The sequence below is a fragment of the Macaca mulatta genome, chromosome 7 (genome assembly GCF_049350105.2).
Source record: "Macaca mulatta isolate MMU2019108-1 chromosome 7, T2T-MMU8v2.0, whole genome shotgun sequence".
Lineage (NCBI taxonomy): Eukaryota > Metazoa > Chordata > Mammalia > Primates > Cercopithecidae > Macaca > Macaca mulatta.
Window position 1 is genome coordinate 84,559,353 of NC_133412.1, and position 19,205 is coordinate 84,578,557.

The 19,205-nt window shown below is 34.1% G+C and overlaps 1 protein-coding gene across 3 annotated transcripts in view; it reads left to right on the forward strand.

The window, feature by feature from the left end:
* Window positions 1-19,205, forward strand: part of MCTP2 (multiple C2 and transmembrane domain containing 2) — a 258,383-nt gene that overhangs the window by 196,916 nt on the left and 42,262 nt on the right. The window lies entirely within an intron of this gene.

The following is a 19,205-nucleotide window of genomic DNA, read 5'->3' on the forward strand; positions in this document are numbered from 1 at the left end:
GCCGTATGTAACCCTTGAGATGGGCTTTTTGCATGTAGCATAATGGCCTTCAGATCCGTCCAAGTTGTGTGCATTAATAGTTCATTCCTATTGTGAACTCTTGAAAAACTCTTGATAAGCCTGGGTAATGTCAGATCTAGTTTTGCCTGAAACAGTCAGCTGAAACTGAGTAAGAAATAGTAAGAAATAGACCCCTTGGAGAAGGGATGCAATCTGAGCTTACCATGGTCCCCACCACACCCTATAGTCTTCCACCTGGGCTACGTTTCAACTACTTGACCCTTGAAGCATTTTAATTTGCAGTTCTTGGCAGTGGCTAACATTTCTGAAATGGATATAAGATGATCAGTGTTTCATAGGTTACTGTATGTGATGGAGAAAAGAAATGGTATCCCTTTCTCAGGTAAGTTCAGAATACAAAGTCTCAAAGAGTAGGATGTGACATTATTATTTTAAAAAAATGTAGCTGCCTGTACTCCCAGCTACTTGGGAGGCTGAGGCAGGAGAATGGCCTGAATCTGAGAGGCAGAGGTTGCAGTGAGCCAAGATTGCACCACTGCACTCCAGCCCAGTGACAGAATGAGACTACATCTCTCTCTCTCTCTCTCTCTCTCTCTCTCTCTCTCTCTCTCTCTCTCTCACACACACACACACACACAAATGTAGCATGCCCTATTATGTTTATGCAATGTCTATAAATTTATTAGGCATGGATTACTTTTCAAGTGCTTTTGACTACAAAGGATTTTTGTACAGGTATGGGGTGGAGGTGTCAGCAGCTGAAGGGTGGGGCTGTCAGGAAGACAGAAGACTGTTGCCCTTTTCCATGTCCATCAGTGAAGAGGAACAAAATACAGTGAGAACTGAAGGTCAGGACCTCAGCATCTCTCCACAATTTTGTTACCATCATAACCTGGGATGTGTGTGTGTTGTTTGGTTAGTAGCTGTTTTCCTTTTCTACTTTCTTCCTCACCCTGGCCTTTATCACTTTCAAAATCAGCACGTTGTCCTTCATGGCAATTGTTAACCAAACGGTAGCTGCTTGGGAACCCTGAAATCATGGGTTTTGAAAGCATTCCTAGGCCAGTGCAGAATCACACTCAGTGTTTCCGGTGGTACGTGATCTACTGTAAGGGAAAACAAATATAAAATATGTCACATGTACAAAGGAGTTTGTAAAACGATGTATGCACACATATATGCAGTTTAAAGAAAGTTGATAAGGTAAAACATCTGTGTACCTACTGCCCCACTTACAAACTGAACATTTTTTGAAGTTCTTTCTCTACTTCTTTGTAATTGAATCCTTCTTCCTGCTTTGTCCCCAGGAGTAATGGTAATACTGAATGTTGCATGTCACTCACTGTCAATTGTGGTTTTGCCATCTTTGTATCTATCTTTCAACAATGTATTCAATTTTGTCTGATTTTTGAAGGTTTTAGAAATCATAAAAAAGTCTTATTCTGTGACTTGCATTTATTTACTTAGTATCATTTTTGATGTTCATCTATGTAGTTCATTTACATTCTGTATAGTATATAGCTCTATGAGTAAATTATCCATTCTATTTTAGATAGACCTTTGAATTGATTACATATTTGGATATTTTCATTTTGTTTTTCGAGTTTTTTTGCCATTATCAAAAGTTCTCTTGTAAACATCATTATACATATCATCTGGTGGACACATGTAAGAATTTAGAGCAATAGTTCCCAGTGGGGTGCCTGGACAGCAGCATCTAAAAACTTTTCAGGAATGCTGTTTCTCGAGCCCCACTCCAAATCTGCGGAATCAGGAACTCTGGGGATGGGACTTAGCAATCTTGTTTAAATAAGGCCTCCAGGTGCTTCTCATACAGGCTCAAGTTTGAGATCTGTTGCTCTAGGATATATACCTAGGAGTAGGACTCCTAGGTTTTGGGATATACACTTTCTGCTTAATTAGTTAAGCTAACCACTTCCCAAGTGATTATTGAACTATCAGCATCAAATGAAAGTTATGATTTTGCATCTTAGAAAACTCTTGGCATTATCTGACTTCTTAATTTTGTCAGTCTGGTGTGTTCTGAAGGGGTACTTTGGTGAGGTCTTAATTTGCATTTTTTATTATAATACTAACACATTTCATATGTTTGGGGGTACTTGGATCCCTCCTTCTTTGCTCTATCTTTGCCTAATTTGTCTAATTTTCTTCTCCCCCTACATTTTTTGTTTTTTTGTAGAAGTATTTAATCTAGATACACATTCTTTGTACTTAAAATATCTTCTGGAAGTTTCTATTTTTTCATTCTTTTTGTTTTATCTTTTGATGAACATAATCTTTAATATCAAATTTACTCATTTTTTTTCCTGTGGTTGGTGCATTTCATGACATGTTTGAAGAATCCTTTCTTATGCCCAAAGTCATAAAAATATTCTTTAAGTTTTTTTTAAATTCTACATTACATCTTTAAATCTACTCATGTTTTAATTTCATTTTTGTGTTCTGGGTAGTATCCAAATGACTGGGTATCATTTATTGAATATTCTGCCTTTTCTCAATGATCTGCAATTTCCACGAAGTCATAAATCAAGTTTACATACATAGATTGGCTTCTTCATTGGTCTCTTGTCTATTCCTGTACCCGTATCACACAAATACTTAGGTTTAGCACAGTTCTTCCAAATTTCCTTTTCTTCTTCATTAATGTCTTGGTAAGAAAGCTTGGCTCTTTGCTCTTCCATCCAAGAAGTAGAATTCACTTTTTGTGTTCCACAAAAGCAGGACAAGACCAATATTGAAAGTAAGTCAGATGCAAACTTATTAACTTTCAAAATGAATACATTATAAAAAGAACAGCAGAATGAAACCAAGTTGATTAGGAGGAGTAAAAAAAGAACAAAAATCATGTGTAAAATCAACAGAAAAAACAAAATTAAACGTTATCTTTTTGAAACACTTAGAGAACTGATTATTCTTTTCTCAGAGTTTTCAATGTACAAAGAGAAAAGACACAAACAGGCATTGGAAGGGGAGATTATTCAGATGAAGCAGAGATTAAACATAACAGGATATTATGACCAATTTTAAACTTAAAATGTTGAAACTACATGAAATAAATAAAGCTTATACAACAACTTATCAGAGTTGCAAAAGAGACTTAAATAGTACTAAACCCATTAAATAATTGAATCCATAATTTGATGTCATCCCAGAAAGCTAAACCTAAGGCTCAGGCAACTTTAGAGGCAAGTTTTACCAAACATTAATGGATTAGGTAAATATTATACAAACTTTTCATTTTTTTTCTTCTGGCTATTACTATTTTTTGGACATGTCAGTTGTCAATTTCATTATTGCTCCATGGAAGGCAATGTGTCTTTTTTACTTCTGTGCCTGCCTTTCAAACTTGCTTTTGATGATTGATTATTTTCAGTTTTACTCTGATATGCCAGAGAGAGAGAGAGAGAGAGAGAGAGGAGAGAGAGAATATGTATGTGTTTCTTTAGTCATCCTATTTGGCATTCCTTAACTTTATGACTTCATGTCTTTTATAAATTTTGGAAGATTCTCATCCAGTATCACTTATAGCTTTTTCCTAGTCTCTCTTTCTCTTTCTGGATGTCAAATTTTTACATATAAAGTAAACCTTTCTTAGTCTGCCATACTTCTTCTGATTCTATTTCTAGTTTTACCATATCTATCTATACTTGAAGTGTAGATATTTTCTACTAATACTCCAAATTATTAATTTAATTCCCTACTCCAAATCACAAATTCTCTCTTTTGCTTTATCTGTTCCTCTATTAAATTCACTTATTGAGCTCTTCATTTTGTTTATGAAGTTCTAGGTGCTCATTTGACTCTTACAGATCTCAATTCTCTGCTGGTATTGTTTTCACCAGTTTCCATGAACATATGGATTATAATTATTTTAAAATCCATATCCTATAACTCTAATATCTAAATCACCCATTTATTCTGGTTATCATTTTTCTTTTGATTTTTGGTCATTGTTTTTTCCTTCTGTCTATACCTGATTATTTTTATTAGAACATTTTAAAGGGGGGCGTGGACTATGTTATCTTCTACCAGAGAATATATAGAGTAGGCATTTAGAATATAGCAAGTCACTCTGATCCCATCATAGACGGAGATGATCCAAGGTAGGATTCCAGGCATCTTAAGGATGTGTCTATTTCTAGTTTTACCCCATGCCTAGTATGTAGTCATTTAGGATTCTCAACAAAACTATACAGTATTTACTAGGGCCCTTCTTTTTAAATAGTCCCTCACCTCTAATTTTGTCTCTCAACCCTGTGACATTGCCAGAAGATTTTAGCAGCTACTTTCTGCTTGGTCTCAACTTTCATCCTAAGCATGCATGGCTTAAGAATTAGTAACTGTTTTGAGGAGAAATGAATGTAGACTGTCTAGCTTGACTCTCTGCTATTCTTTTTTTATCCTCTTTATTTTTGTTTTTTAAGTCCTAGCTGCTGCAGTTACCATGCATGCACTCCATTTTTGCCTCCCCAGATTTTTATGATTGAAGCAAACTCTAGGTTAGTACTTTGTACTCTGTTGATTGCTGTGTCCTGCACAGGGAATTGACAAAAACAAGTGTATTCGTCCATTCTCTCGCTGACATGAAGACATACCTGAGACTGGGTGATTTATGAAGACAAGAGGTTTAATGAACTCACATCTCTGCAGACTTAACAGGACGCATGACTGGGAGGCCCCAGGAAACTTACAATCATGCTGGAAGGCAAAGGGGAAGCAACATGTCTTACCATGGTGGGGCTGGAGAGACACAGCAAGGAAGAGAAAAGTGCCACACAATTTCTAACAACCAGATCTCATGAGAACTCACTGTCATGAGAACAGCAACTGGGAGGTTCACCCACATGATTTAATCAACTCCTACCAGGCCCCTCCCCTGACACGTGGGGATCACAATTGGACATGAGATTTGGGTGGGGACACAGAGCCAAACCATATCAACAAGGAAACAAACAAATAGGAATGAAACCAACCCCGAAAGAGATGAAGCAATAGCAAACTAAGGGAGTGTATTTGTTTTTGATCCTGTCTCCTCAGGTCCTAGAAGCCTTGATTATTCTCAGATATCTTCAAATTGTTGGTTTGTGTATATTAAGCAGTTTTCACAGCTTTTTTTTTTAAAGGAATATTGAGAAAAATTTTCTCCATACTGAAAAGCTGAAGTTTATCTTGTACTTAACATGCCAGCTTAACAACAATAGTATCGGAATTATTTAAATCAAACCATACCTCTCCCAATTTGTAGGCTTTTGCTTTACCCTATTTAAATTCTGGACAGTCTCATTACAAATTATACTTCACTTTTGTAAGTCAATGTTTATTTACACTGGTATACACATTTACCATTGTTTTTCAGCACCATACATTTTTGCATTTTGCCTTTATATTTGGGGCAGTTGTCCTTCTGTTTCAAGTATATCTTTGATATTTAAGTTCATGTGGGTCTTCTGGTGAGAAGCACTCCTAGCTCATGTTTTTCTGAAAATGTCTCTGCTTTACTCTCCTTTACAGATAATTTGTGACATACAGGATTCTAAATTGAAAGACTGAAAGAATATATATGTTAAATTATTCTGCTGTCGTCTTGCTTTCCCTGTTGCCTTGAGGAATAAAGTCACTCAAATTACTTTTCCTTTGTAGTTGAACTATTTTTTCTCTAGCTGCTTTTAAGTGTTCCTCGTTTCCCAGTTGTTTTTTCAGTTCTACTATGATAGTTTTAGATATAGATCATTCTTAATTTATCCTGGCAAGGAATTTTTAGGGGAAGGGGGTTTCCTATATTAATCTTTCAGCATTTCTGGAAAATCCTCAGGCATTTTTTCTTTATATATTGCTTCTTCTCCATTCTCTGTTTAACCCCTCTCTCTACCCCAGACACCTATCAGACCTTCTCATTTCTACCTTCCGTGTGTCTTAACCTCACCTGTATATCTATAACCTTGCTTCTATGGTCTGTGTCCTCAATTTCTTTGGAATTATCTCTCAGTTCACTAATTTTCTGTTCAGCTCCTTTTAATCTGTTAGTGCACCCATTGTGTTTACATTTTATTTTCTCTCCTTTATACCATTCCTCACCAATATCTCAGATCACATAGTCTATCTTTAAAATAATTTCCTTGCCTTCTCTACTTTCATTAGACTTGATTACCAGAACCTCAAGTAAGCTTGGTTCCCCCCCTCCCCCGCCCAAAAAAACCACGTATTTCGTACATCCTGACAATTCCATTACACTTCTATTACACTTCTATAATCTACTCTCCTTTTTACTCTTCTAGACTATTCACTCTTTAGACTATTTCATAATTTCTCTTCTGCCTTGAACTTTTAATAGTTCTTTTGCTTATCCTCACTCTCACAGAATGACCATGATTGACATAAGTGCCCCTCTACTGCTACCCTCTACCAACATCTAAGTGCCCCTCTACTGCTGTCCCCCTACCAACATCTATGCCTGTGTCATCTGCTTTTCCTTCTGTAGCTATGGATGACCTGAATTGTTGCCAAGACCAACCCTCCATTTTACAGTGGATTCCACCCTTAACACTGATTCAAAAGTAGTGCTCCAACTGTTATTTCCCATCTCCTGCCTCATAATTTTATTTCTCTCTCTCTCCTCATTTATTGCTACAGTCCCTTCTAGCTATCACCCTATTTCTCTGCTCTTCATTGTAATAAACCCTTTCAAAGAGTTATGTCTCCTGTCTACAATTTTCCCCATTCTCTTAAACTCACTCTTGTCTAATATTTGCCTCATCATTTTACTAAACTGCTCATTTCAAGTCACCAATGACCATATCTCAGTATCTTACTTGTAAGTATATTGTGTCCGTCCTCTTTAAAATACTTTATCTATTTTCAAGAATACAGCCATCTCCTAATGTATCTCTTTGTCTCTTTTTCTGGCATTTCCTCAGGCTCTTTTTCTGACCCCCTGTCTTTTCAAACTCTAAATTTGGACTTTTGTCGAAATCAATTCTGGGCCATTTCTTTCTAGTTGCTTTCTTGCTAAGATTATCCAGTCTGATATCTTTAAATGCCATCTGGAGTCTGATAATCCACAAATTTATGTGTCTAACCATAACCTCTACCCTGATTTCCAAACCATGTATCTAAGGTTTACTCTGTGTCTCCACATGGACATCCAATGGGCACCTCTTACTCCCCTCCCCAAACCTGCTCTTCCTACAGACTTTGTCTCATTGCATGGACAAATCCATTCATCCAAGTTTTTCAAGCTCTTAATCTTGGAATCATTCTCAATCATTCCCTTTTTATCTTCTCATCTAAACTGTTTGCAACTCCTCTGTCCCTAGTTTCTAACTCGTCAAAACATGGTCACTTCCCACTAATTCCACTGCCATCACCTTAATTATAGGACACAATTAACTCTAACCTGGTCTTTTCAATCGTGAAATACGTGTTGTCTCTTCATGATTTGTTCTCATTATGCAACCACAGTGATTCTTCTTAAATATGAGTCAAATTATGTTATTCTGCTTCCTGCCCTCTTGCCAGCCTAACAAATCCCTTAGAATAAAAGGCAAGGACCTTACAGCCATCAACCAGGCCCCTTGTGGCCAACTCCTGTTCCTTCCACACTTCTCTTTCCAATCTTCTTGCTCACTTTGTTTCAGACACAAGGAGTCCATGCTGCCTTTTTTAAAAAACACAAACACACACACACACACACACACTGGAGGATTATGCTCATGCCTGTAATCCTAACACTTTGGGAGGTCGAGGTGGGAGGATAAGTTGAGGTCAGGAGTTCGAAATCAGCCTGGCCAACATAGTGAAAACCAGTCTCTACTAAAAATATGAAAAAAAAAATTGGCCAAGCATGGTGGTGGGCCCCTTTAATTGCAGCTACTTTGGAGGCTGAGGCAGGAGAATCACTGGAACCTGGGAGGTGGAGATTGCAGTGAGTGAGCGGAGGTCATGCTTCTGCACTCCAGCCTGGGTGACAGAGCGAGACTCCATCTCAAAACTAAAAAATAAAATAAACAAAACACTGGAAGAAGGCATACTCCCAATTTTGGGCCTTTGCGTTTGCTATTTCTTCTGCCTGGAAACATTATTCACCTAGATACCCACACCTCCTCCAAGGTCTTTGCTCACTTATTGCCCTCTCAGTGATGTCTTCCCTAATTACCTTACTTGTAATTGCAAACCCAACCCCACTGCCTGATATTCCTTCCCTTCCTTTTCTTTGTTTTGTTTTCTCATGGTGGATCTTTTACCGCCTGATATATATACATAGTTTATTTTTCTATCTCATCTTCAACCCTCATATACAATGTAAGCTACATAAAGGCTGCTTTTAGTTTGTTTTTGTTTATTCTTGTGTCTAAGTCAATGTAGGTGTTTAACAAATCAGTACTGAAGAAAAAATGAGTAATAAATTTATCCAGGAAATAAGGTAGTGACAGGAAGATGAGTTTAGTTTGTATGGTCCAGGGATAGAACATTATAAGTGAAGAAATAGTCAAGCAGTTGAGAAAATAGCTTTCTAAATTCGAGAAAGGTGTATGTTCAAAAGCAAAGTCCTGAACATCGTTTTATATCTTAGGGTTTGCAAATGGTGCAGTGTGATTAGGAACCTAGAATGTATGGTGCAGTTGGATTATTATGTACAACCAAATCTGAGCCAGTTAATGAAAGGTCTTAACTGTTAAATTATGAGGTCTGGATGTCTTAATGTTGGCTAGGGAAAAATGGAATATTTTAATCAGTTCGATGCACATGATAACACCTAGTCGTGTTTTGTTGTTGTTTTGCTTTGGTATAATGATATGTAAGACATGTTTTTCCTGCTTTAACAAAAAAAAGGCAGTTACAACTTCTTGAGAAGGGGCTTGATCTGTTACCTTAGAAATGAATGTGGACCTGGTCAAATTAAAATTTTTTAAAAATTTAACCCTGGATTTTTTTTTGAACAGAATTAACACAGCTTTGTTTCACATTTACCCAATATGTTTATACTAAAATAATCTTACTTATGTGATTTCCCCCTCTAAATTATGCCCTGTACAATACGATGATTTTTCATAAATATTGTATGATTATTTAAAGATATACTGTTTCAAATATCTAGATTTTATCTTTATTATGACAAATGATTTGATGTACAAAATATTCTGAAGAGTATCTGTGTCTGTTTGCTGCCCTTTCTTATTTTCTTGTCTGAAGGACCACTCCCGTGGTTTTTAAAAGAAATTTAGAACCTTCTTCAGTACTTTTCAGTTGAACCAGCTTCTAACCCTCTTAAGTATTCATACAGAATCATTAGATTTTGAATTAGCAGTACCTTACACCAGAAGAAATCAACTAGCCCTTCATTGGACTTCCTGGGATGTTGTTCTTGTTTCAAATTTAACCCAGGAGTTTAGTAAGGTTGGAGAGTTTGGGTCGGTGGGAAGGAAGGTGGATATTGGGTCCATCTATTCTTTTTCTTATATTTGTTTTGTGGTGTAGGAATGGGTAACATAACAGAAAGTAGATTTTTCATTAGCTGAAACTTAATTTATATGATGGCAAATATAGAGAACATATAGAGTTCTCTTATGATTTTCTACCACAAGAGAACACTTAATTTTATTATTACATACTTAATGTACTTATGTCATCTTAGGTGACTACAAAACAGAAGAGCAATTTAAGATTACCTGGTTACTTTGACCAATTTTGGGTCAAAGTTCTATGCTATATAATGGCCATGTTGGCTAGATTCCCAAATGTCTGTGGCATGCCTAGCTATTTACAAAATAGAAGTATAAAACAACCCATGATTTTGTGTGAACAACCATAATGAAATATATTTATTCAAATGAGGCTCTTGATTTCATTTTTCAGTTTTTTAAAACACTACTTTCATGGACAGTGTGTAAGCCATAAGATGCACACTCTAATCTCTATAATCATATTTTGCTTTGTTTCAACAAAAGCAGTGTTTTTGAGAATTATTCAGAGACTCGGCTTCTTGTAATTTGGCTGTTTCCTAATCTCAAATTCACTCTTGAAGGACAAAAGGACAGAATCTTAAGATAATTTCAAATGAGATCCCAGAGTATTTAGGGGAACAGCCCTGTCATTCATTGAACTTGGTATCTGAAGTTAACTACTTTTTAGTAGAGGTATTCTCTTGAATGTTTAGAAGATAGTTAATAGCTTGGTTGATTACTTAATTGGTTACAGACCAATTCATCACCACTTCATCATGAAACCTGATAGACATAACCTGATTTGTTCTTTTAAAATTTTTGTGACATGAGATAACATCCTTCTCGTTAAAGAAACAATACATAGAGGATTTGTTAGATTTGTTCAAGTGTCTATGGCAATGCTAGCTAAGTTCTTCAGTCACAGCTAGCTTGGAGCTACAGACTCTTGAAGGTATTTTGATCTTTAGGGTTTTCCTCAGAAAAAAAATAATCTTTTCAGAGTCACTTTCTCCTATCTGAGATTTAGCATGTATATATTTTCATAAAAACTATTGCAGATAAATTTTAAGATACAAAGTGAAGAAATATTTGCAGCTGAAAATTTAAGGCAGTATTTTGAAATTACACTTTCTGGTCACCTCTGCACCTGTGTCATGGAACATACTGGGAAGACATGCATGGTAGAGTAAGAAGTTTCCTTGGTGCCAGAGAAACCAAGCTTCAAGCAATGGTCCTAACATACGTGATTTTTCTGTTGTGTTTCTGAGTATTGTTCTACCGTATGGATATATTCACTTTTTGGTTGACATTTGGGCCATTTCCAGTTTGGTTATTTAGAATAATGCTGCTGTGCTATGAACATTTGTGGACAAGACTTTTGTGAGACATATTATACAGAAGTAGAAAAGCTGTATTATGATAAATATATGTTCAATGTTTTGAGAAACTGCCATACAGTTTTTCAATTTGGATGTACCATTTTGTGTTTTTACCAAGGATGTGTGAGAGCTGCAGTTGTTCCACATTTTTGTCAACACTTTATATTTCCAATGCTTTAAATTTTAGCCCTTCTAATACATGTGAAATCAGATTTTGTAGTGGTTTTGTGATTTCCTAATGCATAATCATGTTGGATATCTTCCTATGTGTTTGTAGGTATTCATATGGCTTTTTGTGTTTGAAGGATTTGGTCAAATATTTTGCCCATTTATATTGAGTCATCTTATTAAATTGTAAGAATTTTTTTGTCTTCTGGAAACAAGTTCCCTTTCAGTATATGTAGTGAATATATTTTCTTCATTTTGTGATTTGCCCTTTCCTTTCCTTCCAAAGAGCAAAAGGGGAGTATATTTTGATGAAGTCTGTGTGTGTGTGTGTGTGTGTGTGTGTGTGTGTGTGTGTGTGTGTGTGTGTGGTGGGGGGGTTGCTGTCTGACTCTGTTACCCAGGCTGGAATACGTTGGTGCAATCATGGGTCACTGCAGCCTGTAGTCTCTGGGCTTGAGTGATTTCTTTGCCTCAGCCTCCTGAGTAACTGAGACTTACAGGCACATGCCATCATACCCAGCTCATTTTTGTGATGTTGCCCAGGCTGGTCTCAAACTCCTGGCCTCAAACAGACCTCCCAGTTTGGCCTCACAAAGTGCTGAGATTATAGGGGTGAGCCACCACTCCCAGCCTATTTTTTTTTCTATTTTTATGTTACTCTTCATATTTTTTGTGTCCTAAGAAATCTTTGCCCACTCTAAGATGGCAAATTTTCTCCTATCCTTTTTTCTTAGAAGTCTTAAAATTTTAGAATTTACATTTAGATGTATAATCCATTTAGAGTTAAATTTGGTATGTTATGTGGTAAGAGTAGGTGATTTTTTCCCCATACATATATCCGGTTTTTCTAGTGCCACTGTTTAAAAAAAATCCAATTATTTTCCATTGAATTACATTGGCAACTTTCTTAAAAATCAACCACTTTTATGTGGATCTATTTCTGGACTCTGTCTTCTATTCCATTGATGTATAAGTCTGTCTTTTCACCAGCACTACTTCTATTTTTGCTACAGCTTCATAATAACTTGTGAAGTCAGCTAGTGTGTTATTTGGTAAAATTGTTTTGACTATTGTATGTCATTTGCATTTTCTTTTTCTTTCTTCCTTTTTTTTTTTTTCTTGAGACGGAGTTTCGCTCTTTCACCCAGGCTGGGGTGAAGTGGTGCAATCTCAGCTCACTGCAGCCCCCGCTTCCTGGATTCAAGTGATTCTCCTGCCTCAGCCCCCTGAGTAGCTGGGATTACAGTCATGTGCCACCAAACTTGGCTAATTTTTCTATTTTGAGTAGAGACAGGGTTTCACCATGTTGGCCAAGCTGGTCCTGAATTCTTGACCTCAGGTGATCCACCTGTGTTGGTCTCCCAAAGTGCTAGGGTTACAGACATGAGCCACCACGCCCGGCCTGCATTTTCATTTAGTGTTTAGAATCAGGTTGTCCATTTCTATAAAATAAGGATTGCTTGAATCGGTAGGTCAATTTGTGAATAACTGCCACCTTAACAATACCAAATCTTCCACTCCGTGAACTAGGCATATTTATTTTCTTATTTACGTATTCTGTAATGTTTCTCAACAATATTTCATAGTTTCCAGTGAGGATATCTTGCTCATGTTTTATAAATTTTATTCCAAAATACTGTGTTGCTTTTGTGGTGCTACTATAAATGGAAATTTTAAAATTTCATTTTTTAATGTTTTGCTGCTAGTATTAATATCTAAAAATGATTTTGATATTTTAATAATAATTTTGTTTCATGGACTTTGCTGAATTTAATTGTGATTTCTAGGATTTGCTTTGTAGATTCCTTAGGATTTTCTACATTTAAAAAATTATGTCATCTGCTAAAAAAAGTTGTACCTTTTTTCTTACATTTACGCCTTTTGTTTCATTGTTTGACTTTATTGTAATGGCTAACACATTCCATTAAATACCGAATAGAAGTAGCGAAAGCAGACATGCTTGCCTAATTTCTAATTTAAGGGGTGCATGCAAGTTTCCCCATTGTAAAATAATTTTGTCTGTTCTAGAACTTGATATAAATGGAATCAAACAGTAGGTACTATTTTGTAGAAGGCTTTTACCACTCATGTGTTTTTAAGATTCATGTGGTTGCATGCATGAGTCATTTCTTTTTTAACTTGTATTTGTCTTTTTAATCAACTTCTCAAGGTACAATTTATGTACAGTAAACCCCTGCCAAGTATGATCAAATATGGTAGCTACAAAATTTTTACAGATGTCCTTGAACAAATTGACGAAATTCCTTCCAATTATTATTTGTTAAGAGTAGAAGGGTGTTGAATTTTTGTCAAAAGCTTTTTCTGTATCTGTTGAAATAATCACATACCTGTTCTCCTTTATTCTGTCAATATTGTGAATTACATTGATTTTTGAATATGATATCAATTTTTCATTCTTGGAACATATTCTACTTGGTTATAATTTAGTTTCATATATTTCTTGATTTAATTGACTACTATTTTCTTGAAGATTTTTGCATCTAAGTTCATATTTGGTCATTTGTCTGTATTTTTATTTCTTTGTAACAGTTTTGTCAGATTTTGATATTAGGGTAATACTGGCCTCATAAAATAGTTGGTAAGTATTCTTTCCAAAGTGATACTCTTTCTTTTCTCAATGTTGAGTAGAATTCAACAGTGAAACCATTTGCCCCTAAATTTTTCTTAGCGCAGACATTTTCGATAAATAATTCAACTTATATATTGTTCAGTTCTATTAGGTTGTATTTTACCATTTTTTCCTTTGTTTTTGTTTTTGTTTTTTTTTTTGCCACAGTTATTCATTGTATTTTATCTCTGTCTTTTTTGTTTATAGTGTTTTATTTCATTAATATTTAATGTATTTTTTGTATTGTTGGATTTTAATTATTTTATATTTACCTCTTTCTTACTCTGTTTCTCTTCTTTTGACTTTTAGATTTCCATTTATCTGTTTACTTTTACAATTTATTCCTCCCTGCCTTTTTTATGTAGTTGCTCTGAGTATTAAGGTGTATGTGTGTATATTTTCCCCTTAACTTTTCACAGTCAATTTAAGATTAATATTGTATAACTTCATCTAAAACATAGAAGCATTACATGTCATCTAAGTCTAAATGTCCATCTACCTCTAACCTCATTTATATTAGTTTCCCTGTGTTTCACACCTAAATACATTATATACCTCACCAGGATAATGTTATAAGCTTTGCTTTAACCATTTATAAACATTCTGAAAAATAAAAGAAATAATATTTTCTATTTACTTACGTATCTACCACTTCTGATACTTATTTCTTCCTGAAGTTTGCATTTCCATCTGGTATCATTTTTTCCTCACCTTGAAGAATTCCTTTAGTATTTAGTGATGTGCAGATATCTACTGATAAAAAATTCTTTTAATTTTCTCATATCTAAATCTTTAACTTTCATTCTTATAGGATATTTTTACTGGATATAGAATTCCGAGTCTAAAGTTTTTGGTTTTGTTTTCGTTTTGTACTTTAAAAATGCTATTGTATTATCCCCTTGCCTCCGTGGGTTCTGATGACAAATCTATGGTGATTCAAATTGTTGTGTTTATGATAATGTCATTTCTCTCTAGTTTTTATCAACATTTTCTTATTATCTTTATTTTCCAGAAATATGGTGATGCTATTTATCCCCAAAGCTGGATTTCTTTAAATTTACTCCTCTTGAGGTCCTCTGGACTTCTTTAATCTGTACATTTTGTCTTTTCCTAGATTTGAAAAGTATTCAGCCAATTCTTCTTTAAATATTTTTCTACCCATTCTTTTTTTCTGAAATTCCAAATACCCGTGTTAGAACTTTTGAAATTTTGACGGTCTCCAGACCTTCTATTAATTTTTTTTCTATTATTTTCTGTCTTTTATATTTGATGATTTCTCTTGATATCTTTATAGTCACTGACTTTTTCATTCTTAATTTTGCTACTAAAAATATCCATTGATTTTTAAAATGTTTAATGTTGTATTTTTTAGTTGAGCAATTATTTTTTAATGTTTCCATTTTATGCTTATATTTACTGTTTTACCCATGGTGAGTTTATTTTCCATTGCCTCACTGAGCATGATTTTTATAGGTGTTTTAGAGTTCATTTCTGATAATTTCAACATAAAGTTCACCTTAGAGTTGGTATCTTTTGATTGTCTCTTGCTGGAAAATAGTTTCCATTTTCTTGACTCTTTGTATGTTGAGTGGTGTTTGAATTGTATCTTAGATATCAGCAGTTCTATGTTGTGGAGACTCTAAATTCTGCTACATTCTTCTAAACAACTTTTTTTTTTTTTTTTTTAAAGGAAGGCATTTAATTTTATTAGACTCAAAATGCAAACTTTATCACATGTCTTATGGTGATAGCTTTGATCTTAGACTGCTTTGAGTGTGCTCTGCATGTATGCCAGCAACTTTAGCGGCATTCACATACTGAATTTGGGGTTAACCTTTGCTTACACTCTCCTTTCAGTGTACCTCTGCACTCTCCAGTGGTCTTGGTTGTCCTTGAGTGCATTCCTGTTTCCTCCATTCAGAAGTAATGGTCAAATTTTCATTGGAGTTTTATATAACTGGTACTATCAGAGTGACTGCAGCTGCTCTTGGATCAAAGATACAAACATTTTTAATTAATTCCATGCAGATCTGATCCCTTCTTTCAAAGTTACAACTCTCTTTCTTTCTTTGAAGATGCTCAGATAATTACGCTTTTTTCTAAAATAAAATATTTTTCTAGGGTTTATATTTGCTTTTCCTGAAAGATATGTTTGTTAGGAAATCAGTTCTTTACTACAGAAATGGGAATTATGCATTGATTTAAAAAATATATCTAAAGGCACTAAGGTCTCACTCTAAAAGGGTTTTAGGTTATTTGAATGTGATATTTAAATATAACTCAATTTTTGTTGTAAAACATTTCTAGGATTGCTTAAGTATTCCTGATAGAGGCAAATGCTATGGCAAATGATGTGTTTACCTAAAACAACCATCTCCTTAATACTAGTAGCTGTTCAAGTAATTTTTTCAAAGACATATTTAGTTTTAAAATGAAGAAAGCAAATTTAAAATGATGTGTCCTGATTTTTCTCCATAGCTTTATGTCAGCCTCTTTTTACTTGAAGTTACATTTAGCAATTTAAAATAATAATAAAGTCCATTTACCCAGTAGACAGGCATTTAGAAACAACCACCATTTAGTATATAGTTAAAACCCTCAATTCCCAAAAAAATTTAATAGGGAAAGGGAAATAGGTAACAAATAGGAAAATTTCTAGCTTTACCTAATAAAGAAATTACTGTTGGCTCTACTTTTTGCTATGTTTTATTTTATAAAAAAAGAAACATTTGAAAAGATAGAAAAATATAGGAAAAGATTATATATTTGATATTATAAAATTTTAAATAAAGGAAAGTTGATGGAGCAAGTCACACTGGAGGAAATCAGTGTGGTTTGATTTTTTTCATTGATCCAAAAAGTATTTCAAAAATTTCACACTTACACATCAAAAAAAGAAAAGTTTAGCACTAGGAGAAAAGTACAGAATGGAAGAAGGTGAAGGAAAATCATCATGATTTACAGTTTATATGATTTTCTACATCAGATCTACAAAAGAATGTATTTGCAGTCTCTTACAGCTAATAAGAGGGCTCCGAAAGAAAGTGAACAATGTATAAAAATTAGTATTTCTGTACCCAGCATTAACCAATTAAATGATAAACTTTAAAATTGTTCCATTGCTGTTTATAATAGTGTTAAACTCCAAGTTACTTAAAAAAAAAACATGGAAAATTAGTACAGTGAAAATAATAAAATATTTTGAGATACCTGAAAGAAGTTCTGAATGTAGAGAAATAATCATTATGAAATGTCAATATCAAGATACCAATTATCTTTAAATTATAAAGACAATCTCAGTCTTAATTTTTCTGAGTTGTTTAGAAATTTACAAATTAATTCTGAAATACATGTGGAAGAGTAAAGGGTGAAAAAATATCCAAGATCATTTTGAGTGTGTAATAAGAGACTTGGCCACTCAGATATTGTATGGTTACTAAATTATAGTTTAAAAATGTGGTCTTGGTAAAATATAGGAAAATATATCAATGGAGAATTGAGAGGGCTCAGAAACAATAGACACATTCATGTGGGAACTTGGTATATTGACAGAAGTAGCAATGTAGGTTAACGAGAAAAATGGGGATCGTTACAGGAATTTAGCTGTAAAAGATGGCTATAAGGAAAAAGTTGACATTGAATTGCCTGAGGTAAAGAAAAAATTAAAGCAAAACCAAAATTGAGACAGAATAAAGATCATACACGGTTATCTTTTAGAAGAAAACACAAGGAAATAGCTGTATTAACTCAAGGTAGAATATGATTTCTTAAGTAGAACACTGAACATTAAAGGCACAAATCCTCATGTAAAATACTAATATATTTGATTACATAAAACCGCTATTTCAGCCCATGTTTGCATTGATGAGGGAGTAGAGTTGACAACTTGCAAAGCATTCATTTGAATGGGAACTATATTAGTTAAAATAAATGTACTTGATTTATGTATACACCATGAAAAGAACTATAAAATATACTATTGGTTAAAATATTTGCAGAACGATAGGAACATTTTTATTTTGTTTGTTATTCCTAATATATACCTAAGGTGCCCTCAGGTGGGAAAAATTCACATCAAATTTAGGACAAGGTTGCCTTTAGAAGTGAGAAGAATAGGACTGAGGAAGGTTGACAAAAATGAGTGTCTATGCAAAACATCTTTAAGTATTAGAAAATAAAATACAACAACACGGTTTTACCTCAGTGAAGGAGTTTCTCCCAGAAATACTAGATTGCTTCAAATTATGAAATTACAAATACAACACATCACCATATTGGTGTCTTTAAATGAAAAGGATAGAACCATCCTTATCTCAGAGGATACTGAAAGAACAGTTAGCTACCAACCATTCTTGATTTTAAAAATTATACCCTTGTTAAAATTGCTGGACAAATTTTTGTTTAAAACATGTTTTTATTAGGTTTGGAACAGATATGAAAGAGTATTTATAAAACATTTCAAAGATATAAAGAATAATGATCACCTATGTGTAAATTTTCTGGTATTAAAAATGGTTTGTGTGTGTGTTCTTAATGTGATATGATTTATCACTCTAGAAGTATTTTCATTAAAGCCAAGAATTAAACAATGATATCCTTCTGAACAGTTTAACAATTTTTTGTAGGAGTAACAAAATCAAGCAGAAAAAAACAAAGGTAAAAATAAAAGAAAGAAAACAGAAGAGGATCCTTATTTGTAGATTATGTGACTATATTCTTAGAAACCTCACAGGAATGAAATAAACTATTTGATACAATACAGAATATTCAGTAAGGCTGCTAATGTTAAAAACATATATATAAATTATTTGCTTTTATATGTAAATAATGACAAGTTTGAAAAACATAATGGAAGAAGTGATTTTATTTACAATGGGCACCAAAAATATAAAAGCAATATATGATAGCCACAAAGAGAAAATTTTTAAATGTTAGAAAAAGTTTTTAGCAATAAAACAGTATTGCTTTTGGAAAGGAAGATTTCATATTTAAGATGCAGTAATTTGCCTTTTCTAAGTTGATATGTTATAGCAGTGACTTTTTCAAGCACTTACAGACAGCTGATAACCACAAATTATCTTATTTCATCTTCTAGACTCCCTGTGAGTTTGAAAAGAAAGCAAAACTCACATTTTGAAGTAATTTACCCAAGATTTCACTCCTGCCTCATAATTAAAAGGTGTTCTCACCTTATTTATCCTAATTAGTGTGTTTCTTGGAGGTAGAACCATCTCATTTGCATTCATGTCTCTAGTAACCATTGTAGCATAGGCAGTTGGACTCAGTCTGAAATTGTCACTTGCCTTTCTATGTGAGGAGTCACAAATTTCAGAGGTTGACAGAAATTGGGCAGCTAAAAGAATACCTTTTCTGATGTAGACAATGCTAGCCAATCATTTTCTTGTGTCCATAGAGTCTCAAAATTGGTAGATTTTAAGGATTTTAACAAAAGTTTGGAAATCCAAAGTCTTTCTCTGAAATATTTGGATTTTTCAATATTGGCAGCCAACTGAAAAAGTAATGGCTTTCTCCTGTTCAAATAAACCT